Genomic DNA, 26260 nt, shown 5'->3' on the forward strand with positions numbered 1-26260 from the left:
TCTCAATTTCTTTCTGTCTTTATCCAATGGATAAGTAAATTAATTAACATTAAAACAAAGTCAATTGGTTAGGTGATGGGCAGATGGATGGCTAGATAAATATGTGAGTGGGAGGGTGGATGGATAGATTTTTTAAAACTAATTATATGTGCTACATAAAAGAGTGTTGTAGTGACTTAAATAGTGCAGGTACTCATGTTCCTTGGAAATGACCATCTAACTCAAGACCTCATTATCCCAAAGGCGTCCAGTCACATGAAAATAGAAAAAGGTCCCTTTTAGGCAAGTTAGTGGCTAGTGCAAAGATTGTATGGTAAGTAAACTGATTCTCTATCAGAATAGCAAGAATGTGGAAAAAAGGGCCTGGTGGGTGGGGAGGAGAAAATTATGGTGGAAGATATAGGAAAGTAATGGGTAGAGGCCAGATCATAAAGACTCTTGTGGATTAGAAAAAAAAAAAGTTATGTAGCATTTCAAAATACAATTAAAGCCTTTGAAGAACTAAGCAAGGATTTAGTACAATGACATTTTCTATGTGAAACAGATTCTTTTTTTTTTTTTTACTTCTGTGTAGCAAGTAGATTGGATAGCCAAGAGAAGGGTGAATAGATCCCTGATGAACCCATACATGTAAATAAACTAAATCAAAATACCTTAATGACTTTGGTAGGCCAGTTGTTAATAAGATCTATCATGAGACTACTCATAGAATAAACAGATACTTGTTGGTGAATTAAGTATCTGGGACTGAAGCCAAGATCCATGTACTTTCTATGAACTGGGTTATTTGGCTTCTGGGAAATGACATCACAAACATTAGGTATACATTATTGTTTTGGAACACGAGATAAAAAACTTGCTACCTTCTAAGAAGAGGAGTGTTCCAAGTGGGGACTTGACTGTTCCCAAATAGTCATTCTCTCATGAAAAAAAATCCCATAGAAATAGAAAAGAGAAAAGATTCAGTTTGTGTTTTGAAAAACTTCGAAACATACAATTAATTTCCCCGTCATATTAATTAACTATTGATTTATATGACTACATTTTACTAGGAGTGTACATAAACACCATTCCCACCACCAAAAGACTGTGACCCATCCCTCCCACCCATTCCCACCCCCCACTGGCCCAGGAAGCTGCATGTCTACCCCTCACCACAGGGTTTTTACTTTGATGCCCTACTTACAATTTGGTCAGGTCCTGCTTTTAGTTTCCCTTTCAGATCTTCTTACTCAACTTCTGTTGATGAGTGGGATCATCCCATACTCATCTTTATCTTTCTGACTTAGCTCACTATATATATACCTGAAAGTAGAAGTACACTAGAGTTTGCAGTGAGTACCCCCCTAACACTTCCTCTCCACTATTCCAAGCTTTGGGTCCATGATTGCTCAACAATTTGTTTGGCTTCGCATGTTAACTCTCTTTTCAGTCACCAAGTTCCAGATGTCATCAGGATGCCGGCCAGGCTTCCCTAGACTGAAGACCCCACCAATGTGGCCTCGAGCTCAGCTTCCCCAGAGACACACCCTACTAGGGAAAGAGAGAGGCAGACTGGGAGTATGGACTGACCAGTCAACACCCATGTTTAGTGGGGAAGCAATTACAGAAGCCAGACCTTCTACCTTTTGCAACCCTCAATGACCCTGGGTCCATGCTCCCAGAGGGATAGAGAATGGGAAAGCTATCAGGGGAGGGGGTGGGATATGGAGATTGGGTGGTGGGAATTGTGTGGAGTTGTACCCCTCCTACCCTATGGTTTTGTTAATCCTTTCTTAAATAAAAAATAAAAAAAAATTAAAAAAAAAGAAAAAGAAATAGAAAAGAGAAAATGTTTTTGGAAAACTGCAGGAATTTTTAAATTATGGTCTTTTAAGCCCCTCTGCAACAAAAGCATTCAGTGCCACTATTTATTTAATCTAAAGGCAATTAAGCATTGCCACCAGCCTCTGTACACTCCATCAGAAGGTTTTCTGTTGTCTTATTGACTTTGAACTTCTTGGTAGAGTGTGGAAACTGCTATCTCCTAGATGCCCAGAGGAGTGGTCCTTAAGCTTTACTATTGATCATAATCACCCAGGAGACTTGTTAAAGTATGGATTGCTGCACTCCACCTTAAAGTTGCTGAATTAGCAAGCAGGGATCTCAGGGATGCAAGGGAATTTCAATATGTGTAAATCAATAAATGGGGTCTACCACATCAATAAAAGAAAAACCAAAACCACATGACTATCTCAATAGACATGGAGAAAGACTATGACAAAATCCAGCATTCCTCCATGGTCAAAATATAAAAAATGAGAATAGGTGGAAAATTCCTTAACTTAGTGGAGTCCATATATAGCAAAGCCATAGCCAACATTATACTCAGTGGTAAGAAGCTTAAAGCATTCCCACTTAGATCAGGCATTTGACAGGGCTGTCCACTATCACCATTCCTATTCAACATAGTGTTGGAAGTTCTTGACATAGCAGTCAGACAAGAGCAAGAAACTAAAGGGATACGGATTGGAAGAGAAGTTTAAATGTCACTATTTGCAGAATGTGATAGTGTACATAGAAAAACCTAAAGAATCCAGCAGGAAGCTCCTGGAAATTATCAAGCAATACAGTAAGGTGTCAGGCTACAAAATTAATGTACAAAATTTGATGGCATTCCATTATGCAAAGTTGGAAGAAGAAATCCAGAAATGAATCCCATTCACTATAGCAGTAAAGACAATAAAATATCTAGGAATAAGTCTAATGAACCAGAAGACTTGTATACTGTTACTGTTCTAGGAAATAGAAAAAGATGAAAGAAGTGAAAAGATATTCCATGATCATGGGTGGAAGAATTAACATCATCAAAATGAATATTCTACTCAGAGCCATATACAAATTTAATGTAATCCTCATAAAGGTCCCACCAATTTTTTAAAGAAAATAGTACAAAAGCTGCAAAAATTAATCTGGAACCAGAAAATACCTACTTCTAGGTATTGCCAAGGCAATCTTGAGAAAGAAAAAAAAGAATAGAACTAGAGGCATCATGCTTCCAGATCTCAGCATATATTTTAGGACTATTGTAATCAAAACTGCCTGGTACTGTAAGAAAAATACACATACTGATCAGTGGAATAGAATTGAGAGTGCAGAAATAAGTCCTCACACCTATTGACATCTAATTTTTCTCAAGGGGAGCCCAAAATATTCAGTGGAGAAAGGTCTCTTCAACAAATGGTATAAGGAAAATTGGGTTGAAATATGCAGAAGAATGAAGCTAAACCACTACATTTCACCACATACAAAAGTAAACTCCAGTTGAATCAACAACTTGGATGTTAGACCAGAAACTATCACATTCTTAGAGGAAAATATTGGCAGAACTCTTTTCCAGCTAAGTTTTATGGACATCTTCAATGATATGAATTCTGTCTCAAAGAAGACAAAGACAAAGGTAAACCAGTGGGATTACATCAAATTGAAGTCTCTGCATAACCACCTAACCAATGAGATTCTTTGCAGAATGGGAGATCTCTACATGCCATACATCAGACAAGCAGCTAATAACTAAAATATATAAAGAACTCACCAAACTCAGCAACAACAACAACAAAACCCAAAAAACAAATGACCCCATCCAAAAATGGGGAGAGGGTATGAACAGAATATTCACCACAGAAGAGATCCAAAAGGCAAACAGACATAAAAAAAATGCCCCAAGTCATTGATTGAAATGCAAATTAAGACAACAGTGAGATACCACTTCACTCCTGTAAGAGTGTCATACATGAGAAAAGATAGTAACAACAAATGCTGGAGAGGTTATAAGGCAAAAGAACTCTTCTGTACTGAATATATATTGATCCAACCCCTGTGGAGAGCAGTCTGACAAACTCTTAAAATGTTAGAAATAGACCTATCCTATGACTCTGAAATTCCTCTCCTGGAGATATATCCCAACGAACTGAACATACCCATACTAAAAGATCTGTATATACCTATGTTCATAGAAGCACAATTTGTAATAGCCAAAATTTAGAATCAACCTAGGTGTCTAACAACAGTTGGGTGACTGAGTAAATTGTGATCTATATACTCAGTGGAATACTACTCAGCTACTAATTCACTTTCTTCACCTTATCTTGGATAGAGCCTGAAGGAATCATGTTAAGTGATATAAGCCAGAAAGAGAAGGATGAAAATAGAATGATCTCACTCATGGACAGAAGCTGATAAACAAGAACAGAAAGTAGAAACACTAAGTAGAACTTCTAGTGGATTTATTGTATTACACCAAAGCAAAGAACTCCAGGGAGTGTAGGGGTTTTCAGGCCCTGGTACGTGATGGTGGAGGAGGACATAGTCTTGGGATGAGTGTGTTTTGCAGAAAACTGAAAATTTTACATATATACCAATAATTGTATCTACTGTAAACCATTAATTCTTCCAATAAAAGTATATATGTAAATAAATAAAAAAATTTTTAAGAGAAAAAATACATTTCTGTGCATAACTGGGTGGTGCAGAAGCTGCAGGTCTGGGAACCATACTGTGAGCTTCACTGACATAGAGGAAGAGAGTGACTGATGAAGAAGGGGAAAGAAGATAGTGACTAAACTAAAAGTTACATGATCACATAAACTTGAACATCAAAGACATTATGAAGGGGAAATGTCAAAACTGGAATTATAGCTAGCTAGAATAGATTATAGGAAAAGGCATTTCTGTCCTCTGCTTAGAGGTGATAGTAAGCTGAGAGGTGGTTTTTTGTTTGTTTGTTTGGTTTGGTTTGGTTTTTGGTGGGAGGCTCTAGGGTAATTGCCTATAGTCAAATTACATGTGACTAAGTTCCAGGTGGAAATGACTTCTTTTTCTTTCCTCTGTTCCAGTAGTTCTCAACCTGGGAGTTTTAAAAATGACTAATTCAGGGAGTTGGGCTGTAAGCGCAGTCGGTTAAGCGCAGGTGGCGCAAAATGCAAGGACCAGTGTAAGGATCCCGGTTTTAGCCCTTGCTCCCCACCTGCAGAGGAATCGCTTCACAAGCGGTGAAGAAGGTCTGCAGGTGTCTATCTTTAGCTCCCCTCTGTCTTCCCCCCTCCTCTCTCCATTTCTCTCTGTCCTATCCAACGACGACAACAATAATAACTACAACAATAAAACAGGGACCACAAAAGGGAATAAATAAATAAATAAATAAATAAATGTAAAAAAAGACTAATTCTTGGATCCTGTGCTCAGAGATTCTATTTCATTGGCCACATATGCAGCCTGAGAATCAGGATATTTAAGAGCTCTCCAGATTATTGTGCTGCCTGCCTGTGCTTCATTCTGGCACAATTATTACGCAGAAGCCATTTCTTTCACTGACCCAAATAGAAAGAACAGAAGTGCACTTCTCAGGGCTATCCTTGGTACTCATCATTGTCAACCTATACAAAGAAAAAAAAAAAAAACAGAAATAGAAACTAGGTACAGCACAACAGTTCGACCAGAGGCAGTCCCCAATTATTGATTCTACAGAATAGAATATTCTAGGTATTGGGGAAAGGAGCCATTTTAATAATAAAATGTTTGGCAAAATAATTATTTTATCAATTAATAGAAACCAATTTCTTTTTAAAGTAATTAGTTTATGATCTTAAGTCTCAATTACTTTTAGACTTTGACTTTTAGTATATTGGAATAGAGACAATAGGTTAAACCTATCCATTTGGTCCTTATTTCTCTTGTGGCATCACTTTTTCCAGTCATCCATTTGGAATATTTGTATTTTGTTAGTCTATCTTTATGAGATCTCAGATTGCCTGAAAGATAGAGGGGAGAGGACAGAGAGAATCTGTAAGGCCTTGGTGGCCCCCTTGAGTTCAAACTATAGTTAGGGGTACTTCTAGAAAAATACCAGTGAATGGAGAGTGAGTCACAGTCAGGCCAAAGCATGTTAGCTAGATAACCATCGGAAATATTTTTTGTTTGTTTCTAAGGAAGAGTGATGAGAATTCTTCTTGCCCTTGATTTTTGCCAGTGTATTTTAAATGACTCCACAAATGGCATATCTTTTAACCCTCTCTCAAAAGGCCTTTACTTTGATCTTAGAAAGACAGAAGGATAATAGACTTCAGAGTCTATGAATAAGTATATATCTCAATTAGTGAATTTGACGTGAGACTTTGGCACTAAGTGTAGAGATTTGCTAGGTCTCCCATAAGGACCGGATGGAATGGAAGAGACTGATTTATGAATTTTCCTTGGTACTGGAGCATCCAGATGGCTGCAAACAGAGAGGAGGAAAGCATAGTTATAAAGGAGGAAAGTCAGTAGCACATTCAGAGGTCCAGGAAGGGACACTTTGGGACATAATCATCATCACTGTATGGATATGTTTTTTTTTCAAATATTCTTATTTCTTGATGGTAGAATTTCAGAGTTATGTGGTAATTCCACATTTAAACTTGGGAGGAAATCACATGATTGTTTTTCAAAGTGGTTGTACCCATTTGCCTTTCAATCTGTGGGAGTTCTAATTTATCCATATTAATTTTTAATGCTTTCTTTTTTCTTTTTTCTTTTTTTTAAATTTTTTATTTAAGAAAGGACTAACGAACAAAACCATAAGGTAGGAGGGGTACAACTCCACACAATTCCCACCACCCAATCTCCTTAACTCACCCCCTCCCATGATAGCTTTCCCATTCTCTAGCCCTCTGGGAGCATGGACCCAGGGTCATTGAGGGTTGCAGAAGGTAGAAGGTCTGGCTTCTGTAATTGCTTCCCCGCTGAACATGGGCGTTGACTGGTCGGTCCATACTCCCAGTCTGCCTCTCTCTTTCCCTAGTAGGGTGTGTCTCTGGGGAAGCTGAGCTCCAGGACACATTGGTGGGGTCTTCAATCCAGGGAAGACTGGCCAGCATCCTGGTGGCATCTGGAACCTGGTGATTGAAAAGAGAGTTAACATATGAAGCCAAACAATTTGTTGAGCAATCATGGATCCCAAGCTTGGAATAGTGGAGAGGAAGTGTTAGGGAGGTACTCACTGCAAACTCTAGTGTACTTCTGCTTTCAGGTATATATTTTGCATTAGTTTATGGATACGTGTGAACATAAGCTCTCTCTCACAGAAACTGGTGTATATCTAGGTTATGGGACTTTGTTAGAAGGTGAACCACCTGAGATGAAATTAGAGTGTACTATAAAAGGAAAGGTCTCACCCAAGTAATGAACCTGAAGGGTTGTCATTCCACACGTGAAGTCTCTGGACACAGTATGAGGTGAAGCCTGTTGAGGTGGCAATCGTTGCGTTGGTTAGGTTGTGATCGGTGGATGCAATATTATTTGGTATGGATTGGGAGATGCATATGGGAAAGTGGGCCCTATCCAAGGGTTCCAGGACTGGGGGAAGTAGGGGCTCTATAGTGGAGATGTGAGGTTTCTGCTGTCTTAGGGTTCAAAAAGACAATCGATAGTTAATGTTATCATCACATTATTTGGTAATTGGGTTAACTTTGAAAAGTCCTGTTGTTATGGTTTGCTGTACAGTATCCAGTATCTTGTATATAGCTGTGCTAGTGAATGCTTCGAATCTACTTGGTCTAGGCTTTTGAGAGAGTCCGCATATCAATTACACAGCCTATATATTAAAAAGATTCAGTTAGTGTTTTGAGAAACTTTGAGACGTACAACTGATTTTCCCCCTCTCATATTAATTAACTACTGATTTATATGTCTACATTTTGCTAGGAGTGTACATAAACACCATTCCCACCACCAAAAGACTGTGACCCATCCCTCCCACCCACTCCCACCCCCCACTGGCCCAGGAAACTGCATGTCTACTCCTCACCACAGGGTTTTTACTTTGGTGCCCTACTTACAATTTGATCAGGTCCTGCTTTTAGTTTCCTTTTCAGATCTTCTTACTCAACTTCTGTTGATGAGTGGGATCATCCCATACTCATCTTTATCTTTCTGACTTAGTTCACTTAACATAATTCCTTCTAGCTCTGTCCAAGATGGGTCAGAGAAGGTGGGTTCATTGTTCTTGTTAGCAGCATAATATTCCATTGTGTATATATATCACAGCTTTCTCAGCCACTCATCTGTTGTTGGGCACCTAGGTTGCTTCCAGGTTTTAGCTATTATGAGTTGTGCTGCTATGAACATAGGAGACACACCTCTTTTTGGTTGGGTGTTATGGAGTCCTTGGGGTATAACCCCAGGATAGGAATTACTGGATCATATGGAAGGTCCATATTTAGCCTTCTGAGAGTTTTCCAGACTGCTCTCCACAGAGGATGTACCAATTTACATTCCCAGCAGCAATGTAAAAGGGTTCCTCTGTCCCCACAGCCTCTCCAGCATTTGTTGCTGCTGTCCTTTTTGATGTATGCCATTCTTACAGGAGTGAGGTGGTATCTTAGTGTTGTCTTAATTTGCATTTCTCTGACAATCAGTGACCTAGAGCAGTTTTTCATATGTTTGTTAGCCTTTTGGATCTCCTCTGAGGTGAATGTTTTGTTCATATCCTCTGCCCGTTTTTGGATGGGGTCATTTGCTTTTTTGGTGCTAAGTTTGCTGAGCTCTTTATATATTTTGGTGATTAGTTTCTTGTCTGATGTCTGTCATGTGAAGATCTTCTCCCATTCTGTGAGGGGTCTCTCTGTTTGTTTAATAGTTTCTTTGGAAGTGCAGAAGCTTTTCAATTTGATGTAGTCCCATTGGTTTGTTTCTGCTTTAGTCTTCCTTGCAATTGGGTTTGATTCATCAAAGATGTCCTTGAGGTGTAGGTGGGAAAGTGTTTTACCAATGTTTTCCTCTAAGTATTTGATTGTTTCTGGTCTGACATCTAGGTCTTTGATCCATTTGGAGTTGATTTTTGTTTCTGGTGAGATAAAGTGGTTCAATTTCATTCTTCTGCATGTTACAACCCAGTTTTCCCAGCACCATTTATTGAAGAGAGCCTCCTTTTTCCATTTAATCCTTTTTAGCCCCCTTATCAAAGATTAGGTGCCCATAGGTGTTGGGATTTAAAGACGGGTGCTGTCTTTGTTGATCTCACAGCAGCCTATGACACAGTCTGGCACCGTGGTCTCCTAGTCAAGATCTCAAGATGCCTGCCTCCATGGGTGGCCAACACTATATTGTTTCTTCTCCAAAACAGAAGATTCCGGGTGCATCTGGGTGACAAGTCTAGCAGATGGAGACCTGTCTCAAGTGGCCTCCCCCAGGGCTCTGTTCTGGCTCCTACGCTATTTAATATTTACATCAATGACCTCCCAGAAACTTCTTCAAGGAAGTTCATCTACACCTATGACATCTGCTGTGCAACTCAGGCATCCAAGTTCGACATCCTCGAGGAAACACTCACGAAAGACATGTCTCTGATATCTGATTACTGTAAAAAATGGTGACTAATCCCTAGCACTGCAAAAACGGTATTATCTGTTTTCCATCTACACCATGCCTCGGCCTCGCATGAGCTTAATGTGCAGCTTGGCGGTACGAGAATCCGGCATGAAGCCCAGCCAGTCTATCTTGGCGTTACTCTCGATTGCACTCTGTCATTTCACAAACATCTCATAAAAACTGCAGCAAAGGTGAGCACGAGGAATAACATCATTGCAAGACTGGCCAGGTCCTCATGGGGCACTAGCGCTTCCACACTACGATCATCATCTCTGGCATTATGCTATTCCACTGCAGAATACTGTGCCCCAGTATGGTTCCGTAGCCCCCATGTCCACTTGGTCGATTCCAAATTATATTCCTCCATGAGGATAATTTCTGGAACCATCCGTTCCACCCCGGTTCCATGGCTGCCAGTTCTTAGCAACATCGCCCCGCCAGATATTCGTCGGGATGCAGCATCATCTAAGTTCATTTCCCACGTCTACACTCGACCGGACCTGCCAATATACGCGGATATCTTCGCCCACCCTGTCCAACGCTTGACGTCTCGTCACCCAATCTGGTCCCCTATGCCTACACTGAACTTCTCTGTTCCAGACTCTTGGAAGCAGAGTTGGCAGTCAGCTGAGGTAAAGAACAAACACCTCATCGCAGACCCTTGCAAGCGTCAACCCGGCTTTGACCTAGCACATTATGATTGGGCCCTCCTCAGTCGCTATCGAACAGGCCATGGCCGGTGCGCCGCTATGTTCCATCGCTGGGGAGCCAGAGACGACCCCAACTGCCCCTGCGGCTACAGACAGACTATGACCCACATAGTCAACGACTGCCACCTCTCCAGATTCAAAGGAGGTCTCGAAACTTTACATCAGGCTCAACCTGATGCTGTTGACTGGCTACGGAAGAAGGGAAAAAGCTAGAAGAAGAAGGTATTGGATTTATTTTGGGGCTTTCAATTCTGTTCCACTGTTCTGTGTGCCTATTTTTATTCCAGTACCATGCTTTTTGATGATGATGGCTTTATAATATAGTTTAAGATCTGGGATTGTGATGCCTCCATTTCTGTTTCTTTTCATCAAGATGGTTTTGGCAATTCTAGGTGTTTTCAGGTTCCAGATAAATGATTGTAGTGTTTGTTCTATTCTCTAAAAGAAGCTTGGTGGAACTTTGATGGGTATTGCATTAAATTTGTATATGGCTCTGGGGAGAATATTAATTCTGATGATATTTATTCTTCCAATCCATGAGCATGGGATATCTTTCCATTTCTTGGTATCAGTTTCTATTTCCTTGAGTAGCGACTCATAGTTTTCAGCATACAAGTCTTTCACTTCTTTGGACAACTTTATTCCTAGGTATTTGATTGATTTTGCTGAAACAGTAAATAGGAGTGATTTCTGGATGTCTTCTTTTCAGATTTAGTGTTTGCATAAAGAAATGCCACTGATTTTTGTAGCCTCATACCTTGATTGATTTTGTAGCCTCATACCTTGCTATATTGCCTAATAACTTCCAGTAATTTTCTGCTGGATTCTTTAGGTCTTTCTATGTATACTATCATATCATTTGCAAATAGTGAGAGCTTGACTTCCTCCCTTCCAATCTGTATTCCTTTGATTTCTTTCTCTTGCCTGATTGCTATGGCAAGAACTTCCAATACTATGTTGAAGAATAAGGGTGACAGTGGACAGCCCTGTCTAGTCCCCGATCTGAGGGGGAATGCTTTCAGCTTCTGTCCATTGAGTATGATTTTGGCTTTAGGTTTGCTATATATAGACTCCACTATCTTGAGGAATTTCCCATCTGTTCCCATTTTTTGTAGAGTTTTGAGCATGAATGGGTGTTGGAATTTGTCAAAGGCTTTCTCTGCATTTATTGACATAATCATGTGGTTTTTGGCTTTGCTTTTATTGATGTGGTGATTGACATTGACTTACGGATGTTGAATCAGCCTTGCATTCCTGGGATGAATCCCACTTGGTCGTGATGAACAATCTTTTTGATATGTAGCTGTATCCGGTTGGCCAAGATCTTGTTTAATATTTTGGCATCTATGTTCATCAGAGATATTGGTCTGTAGTTTTCATTTTTTGTTCTGTCCCTATCAGCTTTTGGTATCAGGGTGATGTTGGCTTCATAGAAGGTGGAAGGGAGTATTCCTCTTTCTTAAATCTTATGGAATAGCTTAAGAAGTATGGGTATTAACTGTTTCCTGAAAGTTTTGTAGAAATCATTTGTGTAGCCATCTGGTCCAGGTTTTTTGTTGTTGGGGAGATTCTTAATAATGGTTTCAATTTCTTTGTCTGTGATTGGTGCATTTAGATTTTGTAGTTCTTCTTGGTTCAGTTTTGGAAGGGCATAGGTTTCTAGGAATTATTCCATTTCTTCCAGATTCTCTAGCTTGGTGGCATATAGTTCTTTATAGAAGTTTCGCAGGATTCTCTGGATTTCTGTGGTGTCAGTTGTGATATCTCTGCCATTGTTTACAGTTCTATTAATTTGAGTCTTCTCTTTTTTTTGTTTGGTGAGTCTGGCTAGGGGTTGGTCAATTTTGTTTAATCTTTCAAAGAACCAACATTTGGCTTCATTGATCTTTTGTATGGTTCTTTTATTTTCGATGTTGTTTATTTCTGCTCTAACTTTAGTGATTTCTGTCCTTCTGGTTGCTTTAGAGTTCCTTTGTTTTCTTCCTCTAAGTCCTTGAGGTGTGCAGTAAGGTCGTTCATTTGAGCTTCTTCTTGGTGTTTAATATGTGATTGTATGGCTATAAGTTTCCCTCTCAGTACTGCTTTAGCTGTGTCCCAAATATTTTGATAGGTTGTGTCTTCATTTTCATTAGTTTCCAGGAATATTTGAATTTCCTGATTGAGTGAGTCTCTGACCCAGTGGTTCTTAAGGAGTATGTTGTTTAGTTTCCAAATTATGTGACTTTTAATAATTTTCTGTTTGTTGTTAAATGTTAGTTTTACTCCACTGTGGTCTGAGAAGATACTTGGGATGATGTCAATGCTCTTGAATTTATTGATGCTGTCTTTGTGGCCTAACATGTGGTCTATCCTTGAGTATGTGTTATGTGGATTTGAAAAGAAGGTGTATTCCAGTTTTTTGGGGTGGAGGAGTCTGAAAATGTCCAAGAGGTCTAGTCTGTCAATCTCTTCATTCAATTCTCTTGCTTTGTTGGTTCTCTGCTTTGTTGATCTGTCTAAGTGTGAGAGTGGGGTATTGAAGTCTCCCACTATTATTTTATTACTACTGATGTATTTTTCAAATTCTTTCAGTAGGTGTTTAATGTTTTTAGATGGTCCCTCATTGGGTGCATAGATGTTAATAATTGTTAAGTCTTCTTGGCTGATTGTTCCTCTAATAATTATGTAATGTCCTTGCCTATCTTTTATTACTTTATTTAATTTAAAATCTATTGTGTCTGCGATGAGAATGGCTGTTCCTGCCCTTTTTTGTGGTCCATTAGCCTGTATGATAGTTTTCCATCCTTTCACTTTAAGTCTGTGTTTATCTTGTTGTGACAGATGGGATACTTGCAAGCAGCATATGGCTGGGTTATGTTTTCTGATCCATCCCCCCACCCTGTGCCTTTTGATGGGTGAGTTTAAGCCATTGACATTTATTGATATTATGGATTTAATGTATTATAGTGCCATTGTTCAAAAAAATTTTTTTGTTTGCTCTGATATATTGCAAGTATTATAGTGATGTTCTTGTTTATAAGAGGTCTTTTAGAATCTCCTTCAGGGCCAGCCTGGTGATGGTTGCCTCCTTTAACTGTTGTTTATCTAAGAAGGTTTTGATCCCTCCATCTAGTTTGATGTTAATAATTGTTAAGTCTTCTCGGCTGATTGATCCTCTAATAATTATGTAATGTCCTTGCCTATCTTTTATTACTTTATTTAATTTAAAGTCTATCGTGTCTGAGATGAGAATGGCTGTTCCTGCCCTTTTTTGTTGTCCGTTAGCCTGTATGATAGTTTTCCATCCTTTCACTTTAGTTCTGTGTTTATCTTGTTGTGACAGATGGGATTCTTGCAAGCAGCATATGGTTGGGTTATATTTTCTGATCCATCCCCCCACCCTGTGCCTTTTGATGGGTGAGTTTAAGCCATTGACATTTATTGATATTATGGATTTAATATATTGTAGTGACATTGTTCAAAAAAATTTGCTCTGATATATTGCAAGTATTATAGTGATGTTCTTGATTATAAGAGGTCTTTTAGTACCTCTTTCAGGGCCGGTTTGGTGATGGTTGCCTCCTTTAACTGTTGTTTATCTAAGAAGGTTTTGATCCCTCCATCTAGTTTGAATGAAAGTCCAGCAGGATATATTATCCTTGGTTGAAACCCTTTTTCATTCAGGGCTCGATAGATATCTTGCCATTCCCTTCTGGCTTTTAGAGTTTGAGTGGAGAAGTCTCCAGATAATCTTATGGGTTTTCCCCTGTATGTGACTTTTTGTTTCTCTCTTGCAGCCTTTAGGATCCTTTCTTTATCCTTACTACTACTCATTGTGACTATGATGTGTCTTGCTGTCTTCAGGTCTGGGTTGATTCTGTTTGGTACTCTCTGGGCCTCTTGAATCTTGATGTCCTTTCTGTTATTCAGGTCTGGGAAATTTTCTTCTATTATTTCCTCTAGAATGTTTGCTTCCCCTTCCTCTCTTTCTTCCTCTGGCAGGCCAATTATACGAATGTTACTTTTTTTGAAATCATCCCATATGTCTCTGTTGTTATTTTCAGTGTCTCTCAATCTCTTTTTAAGCTCTTTCACATCTTTCTTCGTTTTCTCTAACTCATCCTCTGTCTGACTAATTCTGTTTTCTGCTTCTGTTAGTCAGCTTTCCCTTGCCTCAGCTTCTTTCTTCATTACAGCTATTTCAGCTTCCAGTTCTCTAATTGCCTCAAGATAATCAGTATTTTCCTTGGGGGTCTCAACTGTTGTTTCCCTAATACTGCCATTCCTTTCCTCCAGTGTTGTTTTCATTTCTGTGATTAATAAGTTTATTATTGCTTGAATACTCTTCTTATCTATGGTTACTTCTGGCTGATTTGTAGTTTCTTCTGGGCTCTTGTCTTCATTCATTGGAGTAGCAGTTTTATTTGTTTTTGATCTACCCATTTTTTTGATTTATGTGTTTCTTTTTTTTATGCTCTGTTGTTCCTTAGTTGTTGTGTCTTGAGTACAAGTAACACTGTACTAAATACGTTTATGTCAATTGCACTCACCAACCTCAGGAATTACAGTAGCAACTGAAGAAGGTATTGAAGTAGTTTAATCGTTACCAGTTAGCCAAACAATTTCTCCAGTCTGTGACAAAATAGTAACCAAATCCCAGTGAAGAAAAAGAAAAGAAAGAAAGGATAGCAAGAATAGACAGTTATGCAAATCTACTATCCACTGTATATTCTAGGGGTAACAAGAGGGGAAAGGAAACTAGAGCAGAGATACACACATAGAGAGTCCACTCTGAGTCAGATTTATTCCCCAAAATAATTCACAAATCAGAAAGGCAAAGAAGAAGGAAGAAGTGTATGACAAGATTAAAAAAAAGAGAGAGAGAGACAAGAGAGAGAAAAGGGAAAAGATAAGAAAAAGAGCTGTAATTAAAGAGCAGTGAAAGGAAATTCCCAAATGTGTATCAGTGAATTCAAAAAAGCACACTGTTTGTTGGTGTGGGGGCTGGGGGCTGTGACATTGGAAGCTGTAGGATTAAGGAAGAAGGGATGACAAGAATGAGAAAAAGAAAAAAAAGAGAGAGAGAGAAAAGAAAAAGATAAGAAAAAGAACGGTCATAAAAGGGCAGTGAAAGGAAGGCAAACGCTAGAAGAAGAAGTGAAAGGAAAGGTTTTTTTTTTAAATGTATTTATTTTTAATTATTTAATTAGCTATTCGGAGTGAGGTGGGGGGGTTGGCTACTTAGAAAGAAAAAAGGCCAGAGGTTTCAGAAGGGTATAGACTTAGAATTAATGATATTCCCTGGTGGGACAGGAATTTGTTAAAGAAAAGGAGCTCCCCTCCCCTGCTAGGAGCTGGTCCCCAGGGACTGGTTATGGGGTGGGGGGCAGGAAGGAGGTATGCTTGAAAATTAAAAGGAAGAAAAAGAATTTTTTTCCCCCTTTTTTCCCTACTCTAATTCTTAACCCAAATTAAGTTATAGTCACCTCCTTGGTGTCACCGCTAGGACCCCTTATTGGCTGGCCTGCTAAAGGCAGAAAATCCTACCATTTCCAGGAGATGTGGTCAGAGCTCAGCCACTAGCAGCTTCTCAGTCCGCCATCTTCCGGGAAACTGTATTTTCTATTTCTATACTTTCAATTTCTTTTTTGATTTCTTTATTGGGGGATTGATGTTTTATAGTTGACAGTAAATACAGTGGTTTGTACATGCATAATATTTCCCATTTTTCCACACAACAATACAAGCCCCAAGGTCTTTTGCCATACTGTTCCAGAACCTGGACTCCTTCCCCACCCGGAGTCTTTTACTTTGGTGCAATACACTAGAAGTTTTGCTTAGTGTTAGAATCTTAGAAGAGATTTTGATCTTGTTTTTCAACTTCTGCCTGTGAATGAGATCATCCCATATTCATCCTTCTGTTTCTGACTTATCTCCCTCAACATTATTTCTTTAAGCTCCATCCAAGATGGGCTGAAAACGGTGAAATCACCATTTTTACTCTGAAAATGCCTGATAGTTCTAGTTTGTCTATCTCTTCATTTAGCTCCTTTGTTTCTTTACTGATTTTATGCCTGAATGATCTGTCAAGTTGAGAGAGTGGGATGTTGAAGTATCCTACTATTACTGTGTTTCTGTTAATATATTGTTGCAGCTCTTTCAGTAAATGTTTGATATATTTAGATGGCTTCTCCTTGGGTGCATAGATGTTGATAATCATTAAGTCCTCTTGATTGATTGATCCTTTGAGCACTAAGTAATGTCCTTTTAAATTTTATTTATTTTAAGGTCTGTCATGTCAGATATGAGTTCCTGCCACTTTTTTTGTGGTCCATTGGCTTGTATAGTAGTTTTCCATTCTTAACTTTGAGTCTGTGTTTGTCCTGTTTAGTTAGGTGGGACTCCTGCAGGCAACATATGGTTGGGTTGTGTTTTCTGATCCATCTTTCTATTCTCTGCCTTTTAACAGGTGAATTCAGGCCACTGATATTTATGGATAGTATAGATTGAAGATTGAAGATACCAGCACAGGGCTTCCCCCTGCTCTCCAGCCTCTGAGGGCAGTAGCGAAGGGAGACTCACAGTTGCATTTGGTAAGCCTTAGGGGGGTCCTCTCCTCTCTTCAAACTGGAGGTGGCTTCTCAACTGGCAAACTGCTGGACTGTTACCAGCCACTCAGGAGTAGATATGGGCTTTACCCAGGAATCTCTCCTTAGGCTCCTATTCTGTCCATGAGCCACACGTGTTTTCATTCACCAGTGACTTGGTGGGTTCCCAGAGTATTCCCAGTCTTGTCTTGTTTCAGTCTCAGGTGATCTTTGATATCCCTTGTTCTTTAGAGAAGTTTCTCAATTGGGTAGAGCTGGAGGTCTGGGCAGAGTTGTGGTCTCTGGATGCTCTGATGATTTAGTGGGTTCCCCAAAGTAGTTCTAGTCCTGTCTTGTTGTGGTCCCAGGTGGTCTCTACTTTCAATTTCTTTATGGTAATATTTGTAGTATAATGCCAGTTTTTTATTTCCTTTTGTCATTTGTTATTTTCTATCATATATAAGAAAATACTGGCTAAGTCAAAGTCATGAAGATTTATCCTTATTTTTCTTCTAGGAATTTTGTTATTTTAGCTCTTTCAAGTAAGTTTATGATCCACTGTGTGATAACTTTTAGTAAATGGTGTTGTTGAGGTCAGCCTCTTTCTTGTACATTTGAATATCCACTTGTTTCAGCACCATTTCTCTTTTTTTCTTTCATTGATTCAACTATGATTGACAAGTCCGTTGGATAAGAGGGGTACATTTCCACACAATTTCCACCACCAGAGTTCTGTATCCTATCCCCCCCATTGGAAGCTTTCCTATTATTTATCCCTCTGGGAGTATGGACCAAAGATCTCTATGGGGTGCAGAAGGACTATAGAAGGTGGCTTCTATAGTTACTTCTCTGCTGGACATGGGCATTGGCAGATTGATCCATACTGCCAGCCCATTTCTATCTTTCCAAAATGGGGCAGGGCTCTGGAAAGGTGAAGTTCCAGGACATATTAGTGAGGTTGTCTGCCCAGGGAAGTCAGGTTGGCATCATAGTAGCATCTGCAACATGGTGGCTGAGAAAGCATTAAGATATAAAGCAGAACAAATCATTTGATAATCAGGAATCTAAAGGTAAGATTATATCAGATGAGATTTGGGGTCTCCATTTTGGAAAAAGCTAGAAAGTCTATTTATGGCATATTCCAAGAGGTCCATGACTTTACTAATTTTTGCCTGAGCCTGACAGCTAACATGAAGGTGGACTAAAGGTATTGTCTGGAGAGATAGTGTCAGAGTCAGAAACAGAACTAGAAAGCTAGATCAGGGAAGAGAATAGCTCTCAAATATGGGAAAGGTCTATAAATATTGTTAATTGTAAACCCCATCAGCCTGGCCTGGGGCCTATATTCAGCACAGGAACCTGTGTAACCTCTGCATCCTTGTAGATCTGAGCTTGCATTCCATAGTCATAGCTAGGAACATTCTAGGCTGCACTCAATTCAGGACCAGTCCTCAAGTGGCAGAGTATGTTGAACCAGTCTCCCTTTAGAAAGTGGAGCAGTTCCTACCGTTGTTCCACAATGAGGTCAGGGTCCTGTAGAGGCCCACAAGCAGGTCCATGATCAGCACCATTTCTTGGAAAGACTGCAAAATCTCCCTCAAATGAACTTACTAAATCAATTGACGTGTGTGTGTGTGTGTGTGTGTGTGTGTGTGTGTGTGTGTGTGTGTGTGTGTGTGTGTATGGTTTAAAACAGAACACTACTCTGCTCTTGCTTATGGTGGTGCTGGGTATTGAACCTGGAATTTTTGGTGCCTCAGGCATGAAAGTCTATTTTGTAAACCACTTTATTATTTCTCTGACTCTCTAAGTTATTTACTTATATAACACACACACACACACACACAATATGTATATATGAGTCTTTTGTTTTTATACATAGAGTTTAAGATTATATTATCATTTTTTTAGAAATGACAACTGGAATTTTTATAGCAATTGTGTTGAATTTGTCATCTAATTTGGGAGTTATTTCCATTCTAAATTATATTAATTCTTTTGATTCATGGTCTTAGAATATCTTTCTAGGGACTAGATAGATCATGGCTCACTTGGTTGAGGGCACATGTTACCAGGCACAAGGATCTGGGTACAAGCCTCTTTTTGTGGGAAGTTCCACATATGGTAAAGCCTTGCGGCAGTTATCTTTCTTTCTCCATCTCTGTATCTCCCTCCCCTTTCAATTTCTCTCTACCTCTATCCAATAAATAAATAAATAAAACAGAAATATATAAAATATTTTATTTTATTTACTTTTTAACTAGTCATTTACAAATTTACAAAATTACTTGTCAACAGGGGTATAATTTCACATTGTGCTCACCACCAGCATTCTGAATCCCCAGTCCTGCCATTGCAAACCACTACAGTTCTCCCAAAGTTGCAGATATAGGTTAACTATCATCTCTACAACTATCTGTCTACATTTGTACACAATTGCCCCCTTTTTCTTTTTTTAACTAAAAATGCTTTACTTTTTATTTTTTTAAAGATTTTTAATATTTATTTATTCATTTTCCCTTTTTGTTGCCCTTGTTTGTTTATTTATGTATTTATTTATTTAAGACTTTTTTATGTAAAAACGCTTTTAAAAAGCATTTTAGGGGGCCGAGTGGTAGCGCAGTGGGTTAAGCGCACATGGCGTGAAGTGCAAGGACTGGCTTAAGGATCCTAGTTTGAGCCCCTGGCTCCTCACCTGCAGAGGGGTCACTTCACAAGCGGTTAAGCAGGTCTGCAAGTGTCTGTCTTTCTCCCCCCATCCCTCCCCTTGATTTCTTTGTCCTATCCAACAACAATAACAAGAGCAACAAAAATGGGAAAAAATGGCCTCCAGGAGCAGTGGATTCATAGTGGAGGCAAAAAAAAAAAAAAAATTGTTGCCAAGTGGAGCCAGCCAGTTCTCCTGCCCTGGGCCCAGCCTGAGGCTGCCTGCATCTGTCCACTGTAGGTCCTATGGGGGCAGGGAGGAGACCTGTCTCTACACTGTGCCTGCCGGGGAAGGGCTTACTGCCCAGCTGTGGCAGCTCACTAACAACAGATGTCAGTAGCCAGTGAGATAAGGGTGGCCAGTTTATTAAACATCTTTACTTTCACTGAGGCAGAAGTCCATGCGCTGGTGGAGCTCTGGCAGGAGCAGGCAGGACGGAGGAACAAGCTGGGGCATTCTGGGGGCCTTCCAGCTCCTAGTCAGGACACTCTGCTCCTCTGTTGTAGCTGCCGGTGTCCTCAGCATCCTCAGGGCTGCAGTCTCACCTCCCTGAGGCCTGGGCCAGGTCCACTGCCCACCCCAGGACTAGCTGCTAGTCCACCAGGAGAGAAGGCCTGGGCCCATTTCACTGATGAATCCCACAAGTATATACAGAGCCTCCTTCTTCGGCTGTTCCTCATTAGAAGAGGTGGTGGCCTCTGCCGAGCTGAGCCCTGTTGGGGACATGTCCACAAAGCTCTCGTCCACCAGCTGGAATGTGATCTCCTCCCCAGTGTCCATGTGCAGGTCACGTGCTCCTTCTGTCTCGTACTCCCACACCCACACCTGTTCTGCCTCATCAAACCTGGCTGGCTGCTGCAAGGACTCCAGTGGAATGAGAATGTCATCGAAGAACCCTAGAGAGATATGCACTCCCTCTGGACTGCAGCCTTTGATCTTTCCAATCAAAATCTCATCCAGGAATGGGTGGAACACTACATAGCAGAAGTGAACTTTTGTGAGTGATGCACGATCCCCCGGGAATACATAGGCATCCTCCAGCTTGGTGATGTCAAACAAGCAGATGCAAAGTCCCACGTTGTAGACAACCTTGTTGGCCAGCTCCTTGTTCAGTTCCTCGGCGATGGAGTCATTGAGCTTCCTCTCAAATTGCTATGGTGGGATCCGCATGGTGTCCGCCATTTCTACCAGGACTAACATGCTGGCCTTCGGGGGCTTACACGCCCACATGCAGCCCATGCCTGCGACACTTGGAGCTACAATTGCCCCCTTTTTTCTTCCAGGTTCAGTCCTCTCTTCCCTTCCAAGCCACTCATGACCCTGTGACTACATCTAAATGTTCTGTTTTCCTCCTCTCTCTGCAGTTTCTGATGGGCTGCCTTTAGAGCCCTCATCCTCTTCTTCCTGTCACTTCGCCCCCACTGGGAGTATGGATCAATATTGTTTTTGGGGTGTAGGAGGTAGGAGCTTTGGCTTCTGTACTTACTTCTCTGCTGGACCTAAGTGTTTTCAGGTAGATCCATACCCCCAGCCTGTTTCTGTTTTTCCTTAGTGGGGTAGAGCTCTGGAGGGGTGAGGTTCCAGGACATAATGGTGAGGTTGTGTGCTCAGAGGAGGAAGCATGGAATCATGGTAACACCTGCAACTTGGTTTCTGGGAGGTGGCAGGACATAAAGTGAGACAAAGCGGTTAATGAATAGGAACCAAAAAGTGGGAACAGAGCCAAAGAAAGCTCAAATTTTCTTGAGTTTCATAGCTAGCATAATTTGGATAAAATAATTTGTCTAATAAAATAGTGTCAGAAGGGCTTAGAAATTTGGATTAGGGCAGTGAGTAGCACCCATTCTTGAAATATCCTGTGGATAGAATTAACTATTTACCTCCATCCATCTGACACAAGGCCAATTTATATATGTAATTTATATTTATACCAGAGCCTATATAACCTCAAAGTCCCTATTGGTCTGAGCTTGGCGGCTCATGATCACAGCTGGGGACACTGCAGGTTGCACTCATTTCAGGACCAGTTTTTCTTGAGTGGCAGGGCAGGATAACCCAGCCTCCCTTCAGACACTGGTGCAGCCCCTATCATCACTGCTTTATGGCAAGGGAAAGGTCCTGGGAATGCCCCAAAGAGGGCTTATGATGTTGTTCCTGATGGATATGACCATGGTGGTGCAGAGAGGTTTCCCTTAGAAGTCTAGGCTCATCATATTTGTGTAGGAATCCAAGGATTCCCTGACTAGGGACCCAGATGATGAGGTGGTGTGATATTGACCAAAAGGGCCATTATTAAATGAGTCAGTCTCTTGCCCTTATCCAACTCAAAAAATGTTTTAAAAAATTCTTTAGTGATGTTTTGTATTTTTCAATATGTCTTAATTTATTTTGTTAATTCTTTCTTAAATCTTTTATTCTCATTGATGCAATTATAAATCATGTTCTTAATTTTCAAAGTTTTCATTGCTAAGGTTTATATATATAATTTTATAAATTGATTATTAATCCTAAAAACCATATATCCTGTATGTAAATATGTCTTATACATATTATAAATTAATTATAATAAGCATAAATAATGGAAATAATTATATTAATATTACACTGATGTATTCTTTCATATGTTATTAAATATATCACTACATCCATGTTATGTGTATATATGTACACATTGAGTTAATATATTATTTATAATTAGCTTAAATAATATAGATAACAAATACATATCCTATATTTAATTCATTAAGAAATAAGCATGCTTCCCCCCCCCTTGCAGCTTTTCCTAACAAATACCATGACTGTTACATCCTTTCTTCATTTAATACCTCAAATTACTCTGTTTCTTCTTGGCCACCAGAATTTTCATTTGGGTTTAGTGCCTATACAACAGCTCTTGATAATTTCCCCCCTTTATTTTCTGATAGAAACAGAGAGGAAGAGAGAAAGAGACATCTGCAGCAATGATCCAGACTTATGAGACCCCTCTCCCTGCAGGTAAGGATCAGAGGGTTGAACTCTTATCCTCATACATGGTAACGTATGCACTCTACCAGATGTGGATGTACTACTGCCTAGGCTCTATCCTTTATTTTTATTTTGTTATCAGTGACAGAGGGTAGGCCACTCAGTATTTACTCAGTTATGTCACAATATTGTTTGGGGCCAATTCCATGGTCACAGTTCAGTCTCAAGTTCTCTGCTTACTGGGCACTCCTTGCCAGTAGTCATACTTAGTCTATAGTTGGTGATTATATTTTCTATTCAGGTAGAAGGATGAACTTTTTCTCTTAGCGGAAACATTCTGATCTTAGATTGTTCTCTTGTGTATTGTTTCCTTTCTGCCACTAGAGGGAAATGCGAACATTTGTTTTTCTTCCTGTAGCCAAAATAAATCTTCCTAACAGAAAGGCCCAGTCTGGTTTTATTTCTCTTGGGAAACATTCAGTATAATTAATGCTTTCACACTTTTAACAGCTAGAGTTTTAAAATACAAAGCAGCATTTTAATAATGTGTGAAATATCATAAAGTTTTGATAACTGTTTTGACCTCATTAAGTTTCTCTTTAGTCCTTAGAAGTCAAACCCCTTATTAGCTGTTCCCCCTGTACACATTTGTTCATACATGAACACACACACATACACACACACACACACACACACACACACACCACATCAAAGGCTAGCAAGTAGATATTTCCTAGCAAGTAGATATATTCTCTTTTCAAATAAATATGTGATTGGAAAACTCTGAGGACATTATTCTTTTTTTCCATCGGTATCTTTACTTGAACAGATTTCAAATTTGTCAGCCTGTGTTGTGAAAATGTATTAGTTAGGGCCCTTTAGAGCAATTGAACCAATAAAAGTGTGTGTGTGTGTGTGTGTGTGTGTGTGTGTGTGTGTGTGTGTGTGTAGACTAAGGAACTAGATTATTTAACTGTGGATACTGACAAGTCTCAGGATCTGTAGTTTAAAAGCTAAAAAGCCTAGTCAATTTTAATTCCAGAATCAGAAGTCTCAAAATCCTAGAGTAGTGTTTCATTTGGTGTGCAGTGAAAAGAAAGAGCCAAGGTTTTTGCTCAAAGTAGGCAGAGCTTCCCTGCTCATCGAAGGTTCATCCTCTTTGTTCTATTCATGCCAAACTGTTGGATAAGAAACACTCACAGTAAGGACACAGTCTATTTTGCTGAGTCAGCCAATTCAAACATTATCCTTATTAAAAACCACCTCCACAGACACACCCAGAATAACATTTGGCCAACGATTTAAGTGCCCAAGGCCCTATCAGATAGATGCATAAAATTAGTCATCATAGTTCAAAACCTGAAGAACTATCCTGTGCTATATATCTGGGGTCCTGGTGCTTGATGGTGGAAAAGGACCTAAATTAAGGGTGGGAGTGTTTTGCAGACATCTATCACAAGTAGATGAGAAATTGTACCTGTGTGTCAACAATTGTACTGTAATCTATTAAGTGAGGGAGATGGAAGAGAAAGACTTGTCCTGTGCTGTGTTGTATATAGGGCAGTGTTTGCAGGGAGGAGAAAAAAATTTATGTTTTTGAAGTAATGGAATTCCTACTGAATAATCGATTTCTATACCTGAACCTTTTTCCTAATTCCAGCATCAACAGACCATCCAGGACAATAGCAGCCATTCATTTCTTTTAGGACAGTAGGCTGGGATAAGTGAGCCAGCACAGCCATAGGTGGAATTGTAGGCCAGTAAGTCGGCCCAATAAATATATTAGGGCAAGGCAAACATAGGGCACACAGCCTTGTAAAGTGTAGTCTCTATGGGTCTTTGTGCATGGTAATGTGTGCCACTGCCTAGCTTCTGTGCTTGAACTGTAGAGTTAATGCCTCTCACTAATTGGACTGCTTTCTAGTGCAGATAAGAGAAAATATATAGTATTTGAGTACTGTGCCTTTCTCCAATAACCCATCCAATCCTTTATACTACTTGAGGTGAGCCACATAAAACACTGCAAAGTAGAATATAGAGAATTCCCATCATACTCAGTCAAAACTCATATTTCTGAGAATCCGTTGATGTCCATAGACTACGGCAGGAAAGATAGCTGGAATGCACTGACTTACATCCCAGAGGCCCCAGAAGTTGCAGGCTTAATTCTAGGCACTACTATATATTGGCACTGAGCAATGTTCTAATGCCCTTCTCTCTCATAAAAAATATATATATATGTATTTTAAAACATTGCAAAGTTCCACGAGTTCTCAGAGAGGAGTAACCAAATAAACAGAAAGCTATAGAATACTAGGATTGAATCCTATCTGTCTCTAAAAACATTGTTTTGCCATGCCATACCTTTACTGCCCACAGCTGTTAGTCTGTTATAACTACAAGCCTCTAAATTTAGAGTTTTCTAGTGGTCTTTTTAAAGGATTTAGTTCTCAAAATTGAATTTCCCAACTTTGAAGATTGTCATCATTTTCTATTTTATTGATTTCATTCTGCAGTGTCTTAAGTTTTCACATGATATTCCTCCACTCGTGCTGACGGCTCTATCTTAGCCGACTGGGCTTCAGCGAGTGACCTCTCCCTATTATATGATCCCAAACAGCCAGGCTCTTTTCACAGTGCTAGATGGAATAAAGACTCGTCACCCGACCTGTGCTGGATTAACACAGTCAACGGCCAAGCCTTTCCCGCTACGAGACACGTTCTCAAGATCTTCCCGCACAGTCATCACCGCCCAGCTATCATCCACATTGGTCTCCAGCTCCCACTGATTCTGTGCTCGGAGAAACTAACATGGAACTTTCGGAAAGCAAACTGGCGTCTGTTCAGTGATTTTACCAACAAATCTATTCCTGCAATTCCAATTAACTCTATCCCCTCTGAAGATTCCTACAGGCGCTTCCACCAAGCCATCTTCAAAGCAGCTTCCCAAGCCATTCCTCGTGGGAGACGTGCTAACTATATGCCTTGTCTTGATGCTGAATGCGAGCAACTACTAAAGCAGTATGATGAGTCGGGCGACCCAGATGTGGCTGACCATCTCATTGCCTCCCTGGATGCAGCACGCCAAGCCCGCTGGCAACAACTCATGGAAAGTCTGAACTTCACCCACTCAAGTAGGAAGGCCTGGAAGCTTCTTCATAGTCTGGGTGCCAGTAGCCAACCCCCTCCCGTCTCCCATCGTCCCGTATCTCCAAACTCAGTGGCCAGTCACCTAACTCAAGTTGGACGTGCTAAGATCGACTCAGTCTGGAAAAGAGAAATTTCTCATGAGTGGTCATCCCACTTCCGTTTATCTTGTCCATCTCCAAAACTCTCTCCCTTTACACTGTCTGAACTGGAAGACGCTTTGAAGAGGGTTAAACCGGGAACGGCTGCTGGCTATGATAACATCACCCCAGAACTCATTCTTAACTTGGGCCCCACAGCAAAGAAGTGGCTCACTTCATTCCTGTCCCACATCTTGGAATCTGAATCTATGCCCAAAATTTGGCGTTGTGCGAAAATAATAGCAGTTTTGAAACCAAGGAAAGACCCAACACTGGCCGCCAGCTATAGACCAATTTCTCTCCTCTCCGTGTGTTACAAACTCCTTGAGAGGCTGCTTCTGTCACGTATTTCTCCTCTTACAGAGAAATTCCTATCACCCGCCCAAGCTGGTTTCCGCCCAGGAAGATCTACCTGCTAACAAGCCCTGGCCCTCTCAACTTACATTGAAAATGGATTCCAGAAGAATTTAAAGATGGGTGCTGTCTTTGTTGATCTCACAGCAGCCTATGACACAGTCTGGCACCGTGGTCTCCTAGTCAAGATCTCAAGATGCCTGCCTCCATGGGTGGCCAACACTATATCGTTTCTTCTCCAAAACAGAAGATTCCGGGTACATCTGGGTGACAAGTCTAGCAGATGGA

The 26260-nt window shown here is 40.2% G+C and overlaps 1 long non-coding RNA gene and 1 pseudogene across 1 annotated transcript in view; one reads left to right on the forward strand and one right to left on the reverse strand.

The window, feature by feature from the left end:
• The first annotated feature begins 10252 nt into the window (after window positions 1-10252).
• LOC132540404 (uncharacterized) overlaps window positions 10253-26260 on the forward strand; it is a 380596-nt gene continuing 364588 nt past the window's right edge. The window contains exon 1 of the long non-coding RNA XR_009551589.1: window positions 10253-10316. This is a non-coding gene — a long non-coding RNA (uncharacterized LOC132540404). The remainder of the gene's footprint in view (window positions 10317-26260) is intronic.
• LOC103115436 (DNA-directed RNA polymerase III subunit RPC8-like) lies at window positions 19711-20567 on the reverse strand (annotated as a pseudogene).

This window comes from Erinaceus europaeus, chromosome 9 (genome assembly GCF_950295315.1).
Source record: "Erinaceus europaeus chromosome 9, mEriEur2.1, whole genome shotgun sequence".
Lineage (NCBI taxonomy): Eukaryota > Metazoa > Chordata > Mammalia > Eulipotyphla > Erinaceidae > Erinaceus > Erinaceus europaeus.